Raw genomic sequence first — 17,416 nt, forward strand, 5'->3', positions numbered from 1 at the left:
TTTAGAGACATTACATATGATTCCTAGTTTGCCCTAAGTCCACTCATCTGTGATTTTGTTCCCTGAAACAACACAGCTTCACACATCACCATACCTCAAGGGATAGAGAGAGATTAGTTTTTTATATGCAGAACACCTGCATCTCTGCCTGTGTTTTTATAAATTTTTTGCAGGTGCTGCACTGAATGCATGACTCCAACTCATCTGAGGAGAACTGAAGAGTGTTGTTAAACTGTGTTTTTTCCAGGAGGCTGGAAAGTAAGTCCAAAAATACTTTGGTTTATCTATTGCTACTCATCTTCTTGGGTCCATAAAGCTCAGACATGCTGATTCCTGGGGAAGGTGATTTCTACTCTCCAGATTGCCTGGCTGTGTCATGTAGGCAGAAAGTGACACAAGACTGTGAAACACAGTAGGTTCCGTCCTGTATTCTCAACTTCTTCCTCAGCTGCATGAACTCTGGGCCAGCTGTGGAAGGTGGGGAGGAGAAAAAAAGGAAAAGAGAAACATATGTTGAACCTGTAGATGGTCATAAATTGTGCAGTATGCTCTCTTGGTTAGTTGAAGGACAAATCGGGTAGAAGAGATGGGAATCCTCCCAGTATTGAACTTCATGTATTTTTCAAGTTTGAGTCTTGCAAAGTGCCCTGGCTCCAATGAGCAAATCACTGAAACTTATTTCCTTGTGGGAATATTTGCATGCCTAAAGTTAAGCACTATTAAATGCTGTGCTGCATTAGATAGTGTAGAAGTGAATGAAATTGCTTTCAAAACCTGAATCAATCATGACACATGGTATTTCTGTGATTCTTGTAGCAAAAATGCTTTGCACCAGTGGATGTCACTGTGTGCACCAAAGCAGAGTAGATTAATGATGCTGCAGATGAATCCTTGCAGAGAAGGCATGGGGAAAAAAATATCCATTTATGATGCAAATAGGTACTCTTGCCACACATTAAAAGATACGAATATACTTCTGTTGAGAGTCTAACCCGCTGGTACAGCCCCACAAAACCAAGCAACCACAACAATTTCGCTTGAATGTTTTTCTAGTGAATTTTATCATTCAAAGTCTTGTATCTCCTTTTCTATCTAGAACAACCAGAATAAATACCCAGCCCCCCACCCCACCCCGCAATTTATAGCTAAATCCAGTGATAAACATTGCTGTGTTCATAAAGTTTCTGGCTGTCTTGCTATAAGTAGGATAGTCAAAAAATTTGGATATCCCTGAAGAACCATTTCACACCCAACACAGAAATTTTATTTATGTAGATAAATAGCACTCTTTTAATGTGTTAAATCTGTTAAAATGAAATTGGTATGTTTTTGGTAATTATAATGTGAGCATTTCAGAATCACAAGTACCAGTTTATGCAAATAGGTCCCAAACTCATCAGTTTTGCCTTCCTTATCATTGACATCTATCTTCATTGAAGCTATGTACTGAGTGCACTTCTTTAAGACTGACAAGGCAAAGGCTGCTCCTTCTCCCTGGGAATTGCCATCTTCTTTACAATGCAAAAGCCATTAAATGAGCCTTTTACAGAAAGTCAACTCTCTCTTCTTTTCACCACCAATGGGAGATTTTTTTTTTTATTTTACTCTACAAATCCTATTTAAAGAGACATGAGAAGATCCCTTACAATGAAAAATTTTGCACATTTGTCCCTCCTCAGAGCACTATATTTATTTCTCAGTGTCCTAGCTAAATATTACAATACTAACATCGACCTTGTAGTTAAATGCTCTGTGGAAAGTTGTGCATAAACTTTTTTAATGTCTACTGAAAAGAAATCTTATTTCTCTTCATTGCCTCTGATTATTTTTTTCCTACAGCACATTATAATGCATCTGCTATATAGTGATATTTAAAGGTAAAACAGAGCAAAGTTGTTTATGTAATGAAATATCCCCCCGCAGCCCTCCCCCAGGACTAGCTCTGGAGAGGCTTTGGAGGAATATCTCTGAAGGGACAGGACAAAAGGTTCCAAAAGAGGCTCTTACCCCCGACTTATTCCAAGACGTTTATTCCTTGAAGGGGTCCAGGGGCCAAAAAGAGAGAACAAAGAAATACAGGGGTCTTATCTAGTTTCCTACTTTGGGAGGATCCTGGCACTCAGCCAATTAGGTTAGAGAAGGGAAGGAAAGGTCAAACCATATGGTTACAGGCATTAGGGTTCTTGGGGGGAAAAACCATTTCCCAGAGAATCACAACAATATAAAATATTCTGGCTACAACTGCTGGATGAGGGAGATTTATGGTCACAGACTTGGCATTTGTCCAAACTTTGCTACAGCCTTTTCCTAGAGGTTTCTTTCTAGATCATTTAATGTATGGTCACACAGAACATTTTAAAGGACAGTTCAGTATCTTGTCCTGTCTCAGAAAAGAATTTTCATTGAACTGGTATTTAAAAAATACTCTCATGTGGGTGGATAATGCAAACCAGGTTTTCTATTGTAAGCCAGGCCCCTCCCTACCTTAAAAAAAACCCACTCCTGTTCTTGTTTATCACGTGTGTTCTGTACACTGCTCAAAATATATGACTATTTCTGTGGCTGCATAATGACACATTGGCAGCTAGAGTTGGAATGATGTATTTGAGCCTGATTTTTTAACAACATGTTATAAATACATAGAGAAATATTCAATAACTCCTTTATTTTAACTCACTCCTCAAGCCCTAGGCACAAGCTCTTGCTGTTACTCTTCAGGCTGACCATACTGGAAACAGTGTAAAGCACTGCAAAGAGTGGGCTGGATGCAGAACTAAAATTTTGTCTTAATCTGTGAAGTGTTTTTGAAAAAACCCCCCAAGACAACCCCTTCATTATTTGGCTGGCTTGCTGCTATTGTGATTTATGGCCTGCAGTCAGAGAGATCTGCTCAGATATCCCAATGTGCCAGGTGAGCACAGAGGCTGCAGTGCCAGTGGCTGAGGAGATGCTGATCTATTTTGCATGTCCCTTCTTTGGATAGGAATAACCATTCCCAAGGACTTAAATGGCTTTTCAGATTGCAGTGAAGTAAAGGGAATTTAGGATTATCTCCCTGTGGTAGCACAAAGGAGCACAGAGCACAAAATTTGAGATTCAGGGTAAAGCTTCTCTTGGATAATATTTTATAGATGCAGACCATGTGGATATTTAGGGTTTATTTCAACTATTTTCAGCCTTTCAAATCATGGTGCAACTAATTCTCTCACTCGTGATATTTGTAGGAGTTCTCTATTGTGATGTCTCAGATTTCTTTTCTGCTGCCATTCCCCCTTCACCTCTCAGGAGCAGTTCTGCTACAGATTATGTGCCTGTAAATCTCTATATAATTGTCCAAGGGATAGATACAGGCTCTGAGCCCTAAGTGGGATGCAGCCTTGAGCAAGAGAAAGCAGCTGCTCTTCACCAGGCTTTTTAAGATAGGTAGACAATGTATTTGGATGTCTCTGCTGTTCTTCAGCCTTGCAGGAAGCTGCCTGCAGACTTAGGGCACATGTTCTCCTTTCCGGTTTTATTTTCCAAAATACGAGGCTCATAGGCTCAGTTTTGTCCAAATTAAAATAAAAGTAGACCTGTTTCAGCTGTGCATGCACATCATAGGTCAGTGGGCTGAGATTTGGGAAAACCGTGGATCAGGGATTTCACTAGTTTGTCTTGGAAATGGCAGGATGAGGGAAAGTGTCTATAGAAGAGGTGAAGTTTTTCTTTTGAAGCAATCTTTCCCTATCCCTAGCATATGCATGTGTGCATCTCTCGAGAAGGAACTGAACTCAGAACACTGATTAAAAAAAAAAAAAAATCCCCCAATGACTTATTTTTTTTTCCTTCTGTACATTGACTAGAGGGGGTGGCTGTGGAACTTTGAAAATCCATGAGCTGTCTGCACAGAGTTTTGTATCAAATTTTGGTTGTCTTTACTAATATTATTAAGACAGATTTATCTGAATGAAGAAAACCTTTCTATTTCACACTCATGGATAAATGTGAGCTCAAATACAAGAAAAACTTTCAGATACATTGACAGTAGCTTTCATTGGGCTCCTCTATTATACTATGCTGTTGTTCTGAGCAGCTGAATACACAAGAAAACACCCATAAGACTAATTTTATAGCCTCAGTGGTGGTAATTCCTATAAATCTAGTCAAACACACATGGTCTTAAAATTCAAATAACCTCCAAGGGACTGCCTGTTTTCTCTTAAGGTGGTAGGATTACAGAGGGATTGACTTAGTGAACGCTTAATTTTCATAGAATCAGAGAATTATAAAATGGTTTGTGCTGGGAGGGACCTTTAAAGATCATCTGCCATCATCTTCAAATAAATCTGGTTTTGCAGAGTTCTGTCCAATTTAGCCTTGAGTATTTCCAAGGGTGGGGCATCTACCACCTTCCTGGCAAACCCGCTCCACCCTCATGACAAAAATTTCTTCCTCCTATCTAGTCTGAATGTATTCCCTTTCAGTATAAAACCATTACACCCTGTCCTATCAAAACAGGTACTGCTGTTTGTCTCCATTTTTCTTAGAGGCTCCCTTTATGCATAGAAATGTCCAAACAGGTCTCCCTGGAGCCTTCTCCAGGCTGAACAACCCTCAGATTTTCTCCACAAGAGATGTGTTTCATCCACCTGATTATTTTTGTGGACTCCTCAGGACTGCTCCAACAGGTCCATGTCCTTCCTGTGCTGGGACCCCAGGGCTGGATGCAGCACTGCAGGTGGGGTCTCACCAGAGCAGAGGACAGAATCCCCTCCCTCACCTGCTGCCCACGGAACTTTGGATGCAGCCCAGGACACATTTGGCTTTATGGGCTGCAAGGGCACATGGTTGGGTCATGTCCAGCCTCTCACTCACCCTGCACCCCAAGTCCTTCTTGTCAGGGCTCCTCTGCCTCTGTTCATCCCCCAGGCCCTGGGTTGCCCCAGTCCAGGTGAAGCACCTTGCACTTGGTCTTGCTATACCTGATGAGATTCCCTCAGGCCCAATTCTCAAGCTTGCCATCATCTCTGGATGACATTCTGTCCCTCAGACATGTCATCACTCAGTTTGGTGTCTTTTTCTAAGGCAATACTGTTGCAACCAGATTTCTTGTCTCCATAACTGAACATATTTTTGAAGTACTTGTTCTGATCTGGAAGTTGTGTTTGGAAAGACTTTCTGAGTTGAGTAATTGTCATTTGGCTGATGTCATTGGTTAAAAGGGATAACATATATAAAATACATACAATAAATGAAGTTACTCATGTATACTGCTTAAATTGTAAATGCTTGTTACACACATATTTTCCATAGATTTCAGTTATAAAGAAATATAAAAAACTTACAGTTTAAGTACCCATTAAGTAACTAAACTTGCTAATTGTCAGCATAGGTAAACTCAACATTTCTGAAGGAACAACATCAGTTAGGACTTCCACCTCATGCTGTCATGATGAGAAGCATAACCTCTGCCACCTTCAAAATTATTACAAATAAATACATTTTTAATTTTTAATTTTTCTTATTATGCAAGTGGAGCTCCTGTGAGAAAAGATCTTAAATATGAGCATGAAAATATTAACCCATTTTAGTAATTATTGATTTGGAATCCAGGAGAATAACTCTTTAAGTCCTATATAGATGACTGAGAAATGTATAGAAACTTTCTTGGTGGTTAGTAAAATTCAGTTAAATTGCTGTCTGGAGGAGTGTTATCATCTTTAAAATTAGAATATTAGACATAAGCCCTGCCATTGTCTTCAAATAAAAAATAACATCCATTCTAGTCTCTAGATTCCTGTTGGACCCAGCATCAGGGAAAGTCACTGCAGTAAATTTACTATCACTCCTAAACATATCAAAAATTTTCCTCAAATTGTATTATCACCTAATATCTGGCAGCATTGATGGTGACTATCTCCTCCTGAAAACACTTTAGATCTTATCAAGGAGTATGTCTAATTCACTGGCCTTGGAAGTAAATATTACAAGATGTACACGTTGAATGCAGTTTAATCCAAAGAATTTGAATGTAAAAAGATTGGAAGACTGAAAGATGAATGTTTCAATATAATTAGGTTTTACTGCAGATTGCTGTTCCAGCACCTGTTCAGAACTTGTCCATCATGTCCTGTCACAGACAATTGCCAGTATTTAAGGCGTTTGTTCAGTCCTTTACCTTCTCTTTCATAACAGCTGAGACAGCTTCCGTTTATCTCAGGAAACTGAAGTCCTATACAAAAGTTCATTCACCTAAACACAGAAGAAAGAAATCGCTTACCTCATTGATCGAGTGTCCCTGCACTGTCAGTCTACTTCTACTTAAAAAAAGAAGGATTAATGTACTGTATTTATGATGAAGAGGTGTCTGTTTTAGTTACAATATTCCTTAAAAGTGATGACACCTCCAGGACACATTCAAAATTTCATTTCATTATTACTATCAGTAATCATTGATATCTTTTTTTTAAGCCAGCCTGGAAAAACTAAAGATGGAAACTTCCTCATAGTTTTGCTAAACAAATAGCAAAATGCTCCTACTTTAAAGTACTTTAATTTTCTTTTTTTCCCTCTTGCATTTGGTTTTACAACTGAGCTTGAAACACTGTGCAGAGTCGCAGCATGGTAAGAGCACAACAGGTCAAAGATAAAAGAGCTTTGAGAAAAAGTTAATTTTACTAAAGTCTGTGAAACATCTTAGTCACATGGGGCAATGTTGGTAACTAACTTCAGTGCTTGTATAATCATTCTGGAGCTGCCACTATATTATATATTATATCACATTTATATTTCTACTAATGAATCACCACAAAAGCAGCAAAAACCAGAAAAGCATAACTTTCAGGAGCAAGAAGAGAGAAAAGTCACTTGTTTCTTCACCCAGACAGTTACCATAACTTTCTGGTTTTATTTCTCCTCTTCAGCTGATTAATCCTTTTCCCTAGAATAAATTTATTTCTTTTCCCTTAGAATGTTTTCATCCCTTCTTTTTCACATGACTTCTCGGTTCCATCTATCTCTTGTAATATCTGAATGTGTTTGGACTGTGAGTCATACAAGGAAAGCAACATTCTTCAGCCTTATCTTTCTATAGCAAAACTTATTGTAGGTGAAGGCTTTCACTTGCTGAGAGAGAAAGGTAGTACAAGCAAAGAGATGAACATTCAGCATAAGAAAGTATACTTCTCTTAGGAAACATGCATTTGAATTGCATTCTTAACAAAAAAAAATTGGAGAAATTAATCAGGATGACAAACTATTTTCATGTATGATTTTAAAATATTTTTAGTTGTTTTGGTAACCTCTTTATTACTTAAAAAACCCAACAACTTGACAACTTGTCTAATTACCACTGTTCTTTGAGATTCTGTACTGTATCTTTCTCAAATTTCTGTGACTGATAGCATTTGATGCTGGCCTGTCCTGAGGACAAAGGAAATCTATTATCCGTATCATCCCTTAGCCACACTAAATTTTCTAATTTCTCATTTTAACCTTGCTATTGCTTTTCCCCCTTCATGTTTCATAGAGAGAGTTTAAAGGCAGAGATCTTTGGGGAAAAGAAAAATCCAGATATTGTACAAGAAGGACAGGTTCTGCTAATGTCTATTTGGCTAATAAAGAGAAAACTGGCAATTAAGAGAAATTATTAATGGTAACATCATCAGGTTGAACTAAGTATAAAAAGGTTAAAAAGGAAAGTATGCAAAGACTGGAAGAATCAGAGAGGAATTGACATATATTTAAAAATATATCTCTTGTAACTGTACTTGATGTGATGTTCAGGTTTGATGGAGACAAACTATGAATATGGAACTAAAGGAAGCCTTTCAATGCACTGATGGTTCCGTTTATAGATCTCAATATTGGTGGATGAAACTTTTAACTCCTTATCTAACACTGGTGCTCATGACAACTATTTTAGGTGACAAAATTAGATTTCAGTATTTTACTCTTTTAAGGTCCAAAAAGGTCTGAATTGCATGTACTATTGCAAAACCACAGCCCATCTCATTCTTTGCTTCTCAACAATGCCTCAGACATGTGACACACAGAAATAAATTGATTAACATATTCTATGTTCCCCCATTAGATTAAAGAAGTGCTGTACATCTCCACTTAAAATTAACCAACCCATGAACAATCACTTTATTAGAGAGATAAAAACTTAGTTATAAGATTTATAGAGTCTGAGGAGTGAGGTTCAAAGTGTTGACTTATCCTGGTCCCTCAAGTACTATATAAATAAATGTAAGGTCTTAGGTTTCAATGATCAAACATCTAGCTAGTGGCTTTGACGATACCTCAATGAATTATGTATTATTTAGTTTTAGAGAAATCATTGAGAAAAAGACAGAAATGTAAGGAATATGGTGTTTAAAATCTCAGCAAATAATTGCAAAGAACTTATATGCAAATTAGCCTTCTAAGAAAACTGCACTAGCGTATTTATTCTTTGAAAATGTGTGTTTTTTCTTTTAATAGCAGCTTCTTCATCTGTGTTCTGTCTTTCAGTACTACGAATATCTACAAAAAGCTTTGTCTAACGATGCTAAGAATTTAATCAATTTTCTGTGACAGGGTTTCTGAAGGTATGGATTTGCATCTAAGCAAGAAAAGCAATGCTCTGCTCATCCACAGATATCTTCTTTGTTTAAGTTAGCTTTATATCAATTTAAACTTTATAACATGCTTAGAGAAGGACTAGTTTTGCGTTCATTAGCAAAGATAAAGCTATTATGTCCTAAAAGCTCTAATGGTTGTAGAAGACTAAGGAATCTTATAAAATTTATTATTGTGATACTTCTAATTGGCAAAGAGAGGAAATGTTCTTCTCTGCTGTTGTACAAGCATATAAAGTGCGAAGATGTTTTCTGGATTATGTAGAAGAACAGCCTAGATAGACAATGTGATGCTGCAAGGTTAAAGAGAGGGAAGTGAGGAATAATAAGAGCAGCTGTAAAAAGGGAAAATGCATGGAAGAATATAGCATCTGAACACTCACTCATGCTCAGAAGTGGGCTGCACTCCATAAAGTTAGGCAGGAGCAAGTCAGGATATCAAAAGAATGACAGAAAAATTGATATTTACATAAAGTGATAAGGGGAGAAATAAAAAACGTGAAGGATAACAAAACAGGTGATTCCTTTTTTTATATGCACAGACAGTCAGATATTCAAAGGGATTTGAATTCCTGCTTCCCTCTAGAGGTATATAAATCCATTTTTTGTTTTCACAGGAATCCTTGAAAGAGTTTTTTAGATGAGAGACACAATGTCTTCAATTTCGCAGTCACAAAATTTTCCAAATAATGTTAAAGGTCTTGAAAATATATTAGAAAACTGTTATCCTCTCTGTTTAACCCCTAAAGGATCATTTTAGAGGTGTTCTCTAGTCTATGCACAGGCAATGATTGGAAGTGTTCAAGTTTGCCTGAAAAGGAAAATTTTGGAATAGTGGTTGAATTCCTGGTATTGCAATACAGAGCTCAGCACAGGACAATTCAGCCAGGCTTTTCCTGGAATGGGCTTTGGTAGAAGGCACCAAGGAGGAAGAGAATACCTATAATTCTGCATGTAAGGGTCTATCATCGCACAGTACCCTGCTGAATTTAAATACTCTTTGTCATCAGTACACTGATGACAGTCTTACTGCAGTCTTTTTTCCCCTCATAAATAAATTGGAGATTTTATTAGAGCCATGTCAAGCTCATATAATAATGTTCTCTAGACTGCTTGTTCAGGCTTCTTTTAATGAAGAAAATATAGGGAAAGCCAGATGAAACCAAGAATATCCTGTGGCATAGCTATTGCCAGAGGACCTGGAAATGGTCTGCCAAGTCTGTGCTTTACATAGAGAAGGAAAAGAGCCATTGTGGGAACTGTTTCAGAGAAAAAAAGGAACAGAAGACCTGATTTTAAAACTTAGCAAGACAGTGAAGAAATATTTAACATATTAATACATGCTAAAAAAAATTCTCACTGTATTTTTTACTATTGGTATCCTTAAGACTACATATTTATTGTAGAACACCGGAAAAAGCTTGCATTTCTGGGTAATAGTAATATAATATTATGTATCCTTGGTTAAATTGTGCAAAGTTTATTTTTCATGTTCTCTAATCTGAATCACTATACCTAGCCTTACTCCTGGAGGTAAAGGACAAATTCTGTTACCTCCATGTGGACTTTGCAGTACTAATGTTGTTATTTAGCTGTTTTTCATTATTCCTTTTTATTACTTCTTTCTTGACTAGAAGGCTGAGTGGACCATTATCTTAAAACATTGAACTATTTTTGTAAGGAACCTTTTCTCTATTTGATACAACAATGCTCCAAATATGCTTATCCCATTATGTCTTGATACGTGGAAAGGCCAGTGTGTGTGTCCATGGATATATAATGTATATATGTTAACTCCATAAATATGGCACTCACAAAATATTATTTCTTACAGAGGAACATTATTCCTTACAGAGAACTGCTTCCTAAATGCCAAAGAACAAAACCTCTCAACACCTCACAGATGTGCTAATTGCTAATCATTTTTAATTGCGGAAGAAGTAAAGAAAAGAATTTTTTAGGTGAATTTTAAAATTCTACAGCAAATGTGAGAAAAAAGTGATTGATTAATGCACCTACCTCCTTCCAAGAACACCTCTTCTTTTCTTTATTCTTATGTTGCTGTTTAAAGCTATTATGCATTATTTTTTCCTAGAATCTTAGGTGAAAGCTACACATTTTAGTAAGAAGAACAAGTAAGCAAACAAATAAACAAAGAGATGTGGAAAATAATATAATAGAAGTTATTTTGTGAGGAATGGAACTAATGGAATTTATTTCCCTTGGGCTTTTTTGTCATTTTATCACCTCAATATCTCAATTTTCCTCCCACCTCCACAATTATATAGTTTAATTTGGACTTTCAGTGGGAAAAGTATTTCTTGGGCTGTAACCAAGTTAAGTGGAAACCACCTGCCCCCATGCTCGAGGGACAGCACTTGAACTTTTACCACCTTTTATCAGAGAGACTGCACTTGAGATCCCAGATCTGCTGATTTTCATGAAGCTTGTATCCATTCACTGTATTTTTTTGCCATTTAACATGTCACCAAATTTCGTTGATATTGACCATAACATTACAAATTTTCTATAGATAGATGGGAAAGAAGGGCTGAGGAGGAAATATAGCTGTAAGGGCTAATAAGAAACCAAACTAGAAAGCAAAATATTTATGCATATACAAAGTAGATGAAATTTCCTCCTGAATAGACCTGTTATATACTTTCAATATGCTGCTTCCTAGCCACATGCTTAGGGAATCACAATTGATTGGAATCAATTTCCACATGGGTGTGATCTTTTTAACTATTGTTTATTGTTGTTGCAAAAGTATCTGAAGACTCTTGTACACGCTTACAGGAGAACAATACCAGGTCAAACACAGTAAATAAACAGATAGTAATGCATTCAGAGTATTGAATATCTGCATCTCACCTACTACTTTGTGCAGACTGGAAAACTTCTGATTTTCGCTCCTGTTTGGCTATACATATTCTCCCTCTGTCTCCTTTCCACTACATTCGCAATTGCATATGCCAACCCTTTTCAGCCAAAAAAAAGTCATAACAGAAAAAGATGCGGTGCATCCTCCAGAGCCTATATAATGCAGACATGGAGAATAAAATGTTTTCATGTGTCCTCTCAGGGGAAAACAGTGTGAACAATCAATTTGTGTACAATTAATTTTTCTGTAATTTTCAACAACTAGATGCATCTGGATCAGGAATACGTTTCTTATTCCAGGGACAAAATGGTAACTTTGCTAAGCCAGCATGGTATGTCACTTTGAATAAATGCATCTGCCATATGGTATTTAAATCATCCATAAGGATTAATTAAATTAATTTGATTCTCCACCAGAAGAAATTGAAGTACTGAAGAGTCTAATCTTTGCTTTTGATGCATTGTTGATGCCACAAAAAGAACTTTAAATTTAGCTTGCTTATTATTTTCCCGTTTTTTCCTTCCCTTTTGGAGAAAAAAAGCCTACTTTTCCCTTAAATGTCAAACAAACAAACAAACAAACAGAAAAAAAACACCAAAAGGAAAACACCAACGAAACCCCAAAAAACCAATGCCAACCTAAAAACCCCTAAAAAAACAACCCTGCAATTCTTTTTTTTTTTTTTTTCTCGCATTGCTGACTCTGCTACAGAGCTGCTATGACATAAGTGCAACTGAATGGTGAATCAGCTGCTTGAAACTGTACACAGGGGAGAGAAAAATAGGTCACTGCTTATCTAAGAAAGTGTACCTCAATCACAGTTCAATCCTATTTTCACAAAAGTTGTCAGGATTCAACCATTACCATAAAAAAAAAAAATCCTGTTTGACTCATTGAAAATAAATTCAAGCTAGTAAAGCCAATGTGCACTTGCAAGTTGACTACCTAAGTCTGCTTATGTACTGGAATACATATATGCATTTAAGTAAGAATATTTTCTGTGCTAGTGAAAATTATACAGTTCCTTCTCTAAGGAGCTTAAATAAACCTTCTTGTCAGGATCACAATCTCTTTGTCTAACTACAAAATGGATGATTTGAGCCCCAGGAGTTTCTAGAAGCAATGATAGCAGGCTAAAGGGAAAGCTGACAGCTCAGTTCCATATAGTCTCCTTTACTAAGAGCTGTTCTACTGCTGTAAATAATACTCATAGCAGCAGCGTGAGACTTGTGTTGAGACACAGTGTTATTGCTCCTGAGGTAAGTAAGGGTTTATTGTAGGTTAACCCCAATGGACAACTCAATCCCCCACATCTGCTTACTTACTTTCCTCTGGTGGGATGTCGGAGAAAATTGGAAATGTTAAATGGGCAAAACTTGTGGATTGAGATAGAGACAATTACACAGGTAAAGCAAAATCTGTGAGCACAAGCAAAGCAAAACAAGGAATTCATTCACCACTTCACATGGGCAGACAGGTGTTCATCCATCCCCAGATGAGAGTGGCTTCATCACACAGGCTGATGACTTGGAAAGGCAAACACCATCACTCAAAACATTCACCTTTCTTCTCCTCCCCCCAGCTCCATATGCTGAGCATTGACACCACGTGGTATGGGACAGCCATTGGACCAGCTGGGGACAGCTGTCCTGGTTGTGTCCCCTCCAGCTCCTTGTGCACCCCCAGCCTGCTCACTGCAGGGCTGGGTGGGTGAGAGACAGAAAAGCCTTAACCCTGTGTGAGCAGAGATCAGTAATCAGTAAAAAAACTGTGTGGTATTGTAGTGTTTTGACTTTGGTGCACACCAAGACCCTCTATCACTTCCCTTCCCAGCGGTACAGGGGAGAGAGAATAAAGATGGAAAATGACCCATAGATTGAGATAAGGCAGTTTAATAAAGTAAAAAAAAAGAAAAAAATAAAATTTGCATAAACAAAGGGAAAAATTAATCTCTACTTCCCATCAGCGAGGAGTGTTCAGACACTTCCCAGGAAGCAGGGATTCAGCACATGGAGCAGTGTGCTGCAGTTCCAGAGGGCAAACATTGTAGCATAAAAAATGTTCCCCCTTCCTCCCTCCCTTCCTCCTTGACTTTTATATTTGAGCTGACATCATACGGTATGGAATGTCTCTTTGGTTAATATGGGTCAACTGACCTAACTGTGTAACCCCCAAGATCCTGCCCACTCCCAGCCCCCTGATGAGGGTGGGGGAGAATGTGAGAAGGATAGTGCTCTTCAGTAGTAGCCAAAACACTGACGTGTTATCAACATCCTTCCAGCTACTAATGCAAAGCACAGTACTGTGAGGGCTGCTAAGGAAAAACAAACTCTATCCCCAGTCAGATCCACTAGAGGTATGAATGTTGACTTCATCACAAATCGTAAACTTAGCCCTGTACTACTATGAAGAAAATTAATTCTAGCTCAGCTAAAACTCGTGCATGTTTATTGACCAAAGGCAGAGATCATGGCAGAGGTTACTGAAATAATTTGGCTGTATGAGTATTAAAAAAAAATTAAAATTAAAAAACTATTTTGGTTGGTTCATTTTTTATTTCAGCAAATGTTTAACATTTAACCAAGTATAGACATCAAGGATGATGTTATGAAGAAAACCTTATACTGTCATAAAAGGGAGTGCCCTGCTGAAGTGAAATAGATACAAACTGATCCAGTGACATCTGGTCCCATGAAGTTAAAGAGGAGAAGTTATGACTGTGAAAAACTAACACTGTGTTTAGTGGAGCAGAAAGAAAATCTCACGTGATGCAGGGTACTGGGAATTATTTTTATTACTGCCTGATGACACAAAGGGGAACAATAAGGAACAACATACCAATCATAATAGTTTTGCGTGTCTGACACTATGTTGTAAAGCAGAATTATTTTCCCATATTTTTCATTTCAAATGATAGAATTTAGATGTACTAATAAGAAGCTACAAATTTTAAGCAATGCATGTGGGAGTATCTGTCAGAATGTTTTGTTCTCTAGCAGCAAACAGGAGAAAATAAATGTAATCTGCATTACAATATTTTGTTCTTTCAGGAATGACCTTCTGCCTTAATGTTGTAGCAAGGACAGCAGAAATTATTTGCACCATGGTTTTTTTTCGTGTTTATAAAAGCGCTTCTGCGTGTTTACTCTTACATGATAAACTATTGCCATGTAAATATTTTCATAGAATCATAGAATGAAATAATCATAGAATCATAAAATGGCTTTGGGTGGGACAGACCTTAAAGATCACGTAGCTCCAACTTACCTGCCACTGGCAGGGATTCCTTTCAGTAGATGAGGTTTCCCAGACCCCCATCCACTATGGCCTTAAACACTTCCAGGGAAATTCCAGGGAACTTCCCTGGGAAATCCAGTGCCTCATCACCCTCACAAGTAAAGAGTTTCTTCCTAATATTTAATTCAACTCAGTAAATAATTTCTCTCCATGTTTCTTGTAGGGTTTCTTCAGGTACTGAAGGCTGCAGTTAGGTCATCCTGAAGCCTTCTCTTATCCAGGCTGAACAATCTCAGTTCTCTGCTTTTCCTTATAGCAGAGGTGTTCCATCCCTCAAATCATCTTTGACTTCTTCTGGACTCACTCCAAGAGGCTGACAGCCTTCTACTCATGGAGACTGCAGAGCTGGATGCAGCAATGCAGGTGGGGTCTCAGCTGAGCGGAGCAGAGGGTCAGAATCCCCTCCCTCACCTGCTGCCCATGCTGCTTTGGATGCAGCCCAGGACACATTTGGCTTTCTGGGCTTCAAGGGCACATGGCTGAGTCAGGTCCACCCTCTCACGCATAGCACTCCTCAGCCAGGCTTCTCTGGATCTGTTCATCTCCCAGCTTGGATTGATACCTGGGGATGCCCAGATGCAGCAGCATCAGCACTTGGTCTTGCTAAAATCATGGCCCCCCTTCTTCAGCTTGTCCAGGTCCTTCTGGATGTCATCCCATCCCTCAGATGTGTCAACCCCACCACTCAGCTTGGTGTCATCTGCAAGTTTGCTGATCACTGTCTTGATCCCTTTTTCTATATCATTAATGAAGATGTTAAATAACAATGGTCTGAAATATGAACCCTAAAGTACAACACTTGTCACTGATGGTCCTTTGGGACTCTGAGCTATTGACTACTGATCCCTCTGGATCTGACCCCTTTCTCATCCATACAATGGTACACCCATAAAATACATCTCTCTCCAATTTAGAGAGAAGAATATTGTGGGGGACTGTATCAAAAGCTTTATAAATAACCTCTGCAGCCCTTCCCTTGTCCATTCATGTATTCACACCACCATAGAGGGGTTCTGAGTAGGTCAGGCAGGTCTTGCCCTCCTGGGCTGTCCCAAATCACCTTCCTGTCTTCCACGCGCCTTAGCACAGCTTCTCAGATCATGTGTTCATGATGTTCCCAAGCACAGAGGTGAGGCTGACAAGATCCTCCTTTCTACTTTTTTTAAAGAAGGCTAATATTTTCCTTTTTCCTGTCATTTTCAAATATCATGGAAAGTGGCTTGGAATTGACATCAGCCAATTTCCTCAGGACTCTGGGATGCATAGAATTAATGTACATTCAATTTCCTCAGGTGGTCATGAACTTTGCTCCCCCAGGCCCCATCCTGCTGTCCACCTGCTGCAGATGTGTGGGAAGAGAGGTTGTCATTGAAGACTAAGGCAAAAATGTCAGTGAGTACCTCAGCCTTCTCCTCTGTTGTTACTCATTTTCCAGCCCTGCTTATTGAGAAGGGGAAGTGCCCCTTCTTTGACCTTCCTTCTCTGATTAACATACCTATAGAAGCCTTTCTTTTTATTCTTTGTGTCCCTTGCCAGATTCAGTTCCAGCTTCAGCTTGGACCACTCTTTCTCCTCAGCTAGGACTTCTGAAATAGCAGTAAGTTATCAAAAGAGTTAAGTACTCTTCATTAAGGCTAAAATAATGAATAAGTGTGATCTCTAGGATGTGAATGGAATAGAAGAGGAAAATGCTATGAAAAAGTATTTTTTAACCTATTAGGTCTAGTGGTATTTATGCAAACACAGGAAGCTGCCAAGACTGTATTTGTCTCTTTTTTTTCTCGACCATGGAAAATACTAATCTAATAAACCATTATGAATGTAATATGCTCTGATCTATCTTAAATAAACAAGACGTGTTCTGAAAGCATAAAAGAAAAAGTCGTTATTGTAGATAAAATCAAATTAAGTTCAAGGCTTATAATTGAAGCTGTTTGTGCCTCAAGAAAAGATTAAGCTATAAAAGTGCTAAATTGAAAGGAAAGAAAAGTGTTTGAAGGGCAGATAAGGTCACCATAAAGAAGGGCAACCAGAGTCGGAAAGATGAAAATAGACTAACAGCATGAGCAAATAACTAGTTTATTTGATTTAGTGTAAAAAAAGGAAGGCAATAAAGTAAGGAACCAAACACCTTAAAAAAGAATGTGTCTGGAAAAGGCAATATACCATCAAGAAAGGAACAGAATAAAGGATTTAAGTATTATTACAAAAAGACCATACAATCTTCAGCAGAGAACCCAAATACCCTTCCCAGATATGTGACAAATCCAGATGCCAGGGAAGAAAATACCAAAAATGTAAGAAGACAAAATACTCAGAGAAACATCACAATGAATTTGAGATTTAAGAGTGGTTTTTTAATATATATATATTCTTTTAATCAGAACATGAGAAATTGATTTCCATGTGCTGTACATTTTCAATATCATGTTGCAGTATCATTGAGTACTACAAAGATATCCTTTAGGCATAAAAAATCCTAGTAATGTGGGGGATAAGAAAAAAGAAAAAAAAAGTACATTATCAAAAATGTACATTAGGACCAATTATGACAAAACAAAACAAAACGAAACAAAACAAACCAACAAGATGAACTTAAAAAAATTGTTTAATCAACTTCTTTAGCATTTTCAAA

At 37.9% G+C, this 17,416-nt stretch overlaps 1 long non-coding RNA gene across 2 annotated transcripts; it reads left to right on the forward strand.

Annotated features, from left to right (window-relative positions):
* Nucleotides 1–204: 204 nt before the first annotated feature.
* LOC136287854 (uncharacterized) lies at nt 205–16,904 on the forward strand. Of its 2 annotated transcripts, none has more exons than XR_010720385.1 (3): nt 205–258; nt 16,074–16,173; nt 16,318–16,904. It is a non-coding gene; the product is annotated as an uncharacterized lncRNA (long non-coding RNA). The 2 variants fall into 2 exon arrangements; XR_010720386.1 differs by having other exon boundaries at nt 16,074–16,169.
* The last annotated feature ends 512 nt before the right edge of the window (nt 16,905–17,416 follow it).

The sequence above is a fragment of the Chamaea fasciata genome, unplaced genomic scaffold (genome assembly GCF_029207755.1).
Source record: "Chamaea fasciata isolate MVZ Bird 193981 ecotype frontalis unplaced genomic scaffold, bChaFas1.0.hap1 SCAF_3, whole genome shotgun sequence".
Taxonomy (NCBI): domain Eukaryota; kingdom Metazoa; phylum Chordata; class Aves; order Passeriformes; family Sylviidae; genus Chamaea; species Chamaea fasciata.